Raw genomic sequence first — 1,881 nt, 5'->3', positions numbered from 1 at the left:
ATCAATCTGATCAGCCTTAAAACCCCTCCTTGAATCCAGATAACCTAAGATAGACACATTTCTCCATCCTCTTAAAACATGTAACTCTCTTCATTTCAGTCAGACTAACTTGCTTTTTTTTCTTATCTTTTTTATGAACTGAACCATAACTCTATTCTGGAGAAGCTGAAGATTAGAGACCCATATCTGGGTGTAGATCATGGAAGGAGTAACTGAGGATGATAGAGATATTTCAAAAGCTTATAATCTATGACTAAATGTTTTTAGGCATAGTCATGGGAGAGGATGGTTTCAGCAAAACACCCCTAACCTTTAGAAAGGTCACTGGTCACTGCTGCATTGAGCTCAAATATAGCTTCATGCTGTTTTTAGTGGCTTATGTTACTGTTTGAAATTAAATGTGATTCAAATAAAGCTAAAAAACATGACCAATATCACGTTTGATGTGCGTTTAGTCGTTTAAAACTGTCATAATTCAGAGAATTTAGGTGAGTTTTAAGACTTTAGACCTTTTTCCTCTCCATTAGTGAAATTTACATGGCTAAAACACATTTTGATGCTTTCACAAAGTTTGTTAGCTCTGGCTCCTAAAAACTTCCCTGTGTTGGACAGAAAAATTAATCTACAAGCTTTTAAACATTTAGTCATTAATCATTTCATCACTGATTCTCATGTCTAAAGAGAAAAATTCAGGTTTCATGGAAAATATCTGAGGAACTCATCAGAAAATGTAAATACAAACACTTTCATAAGGGGAAAACTGGGCTTTCAGAGCTGCTGACTGACTTTGGTCAAATTGTAAAAGCTAATTATGCAGAAAATGTGAACTCAAAAAGTTTTTGGAAACTTTGTCCTTACCACCTGATAATGAGCCAGAATTAAACAGAAACAGCAGGTCCTTCATTGGCTGCTGTCAGACATAGTGAGAGAAGGAAAAACTCTAATGAAAATAACATGTTTGCATGAATGCTCCAAAAGGACAGTGACTGCACCATGTGGACACGTCTTCATTATGTTAAATATATCCCTATTTAGACTACTCAGTGGAGGACATTGATCATTAGGCTCTGAAAACTATCGGCAGCACCGCCACTTCTGGTCCTAGTCTAATATGTGAGTTTTCTGCAAACAGAGCAATTTCCCGGGTCTAATTTTATAAAACTAGCTGCAGATGATCTCATAGAATGGACTCTCTAAATAAGATAGAGGGAAACAAACAGTATTACACAATCATAATGATCACAGATAACATTTAAAAACATTTAAAAACCAAATAATCTCCTCTAAATAATGCATCACATTGAAGAGGGTCTGTCTGCTGCAGCTTCATCTTCTGTTTGTTCTAAGATGACTTAGAAAGATGAAAATGAAAGCAGGTAAAGTGAAGGTGGGGGTTTAAGGCAGTTTAGCGTTCAATGTGTTGAGTCTCATACTTTTAATGTAATACATAAGTTATTATGTCATAACAAATGTTCTTTTTTGTCGTTGCAGTGTCTGATTTAAGGATTGTGCTTTTGGGGGCAAGTGATGAAAAAATGACTAAACTTGGTAACTTGATCACTGGAAAGCAGGAATTTCATCATCAAAAATTAGTCAGAACCAAACAGTGTGTGGCCTCCTGTGGAGAGTGGAACGAAAAAACAGTGACTGTAGTAAAAACTCCTGACATGTTCAGTCTGTCTGAGGAGAAAATACAAGAAGAAGTGAAGAACTGTGTGAGACTCTGTTCTCCTGGACCAAATGTTCTGCTGCTGTTTGTGAATCCTTCAAAATTTACTGAAAAAGACAGAGAAACACTGATGTCCATCCTGACTTTGTTTGGTCAAGATGCCTTCAATCATTCAATGGTCATCTTAACACATGACAGTGAAAAAAATACCT

The sequence above is a fragment of the Cyprinodon variegatus genome, unplaced genomic scaffold (assembly GCF_000732505.1).
Source record: "Cyprinodon variegatus isolate N-32 unplaced genomic scaffold, C_variegatus-1.0 Scaffold1440, whole genome shotgun sequence".
Taxonomy (NCBI): domain Eukaryota; kingdom Metazoa; phylum Chordata; class Actinopteri; order Cyprinodontiformes; family Cyprinodontidae; genus Cyprinodon; species Cyprinodon variegatus.
This window is presented reverse-complemented; position numbering follows the sequence as displayed.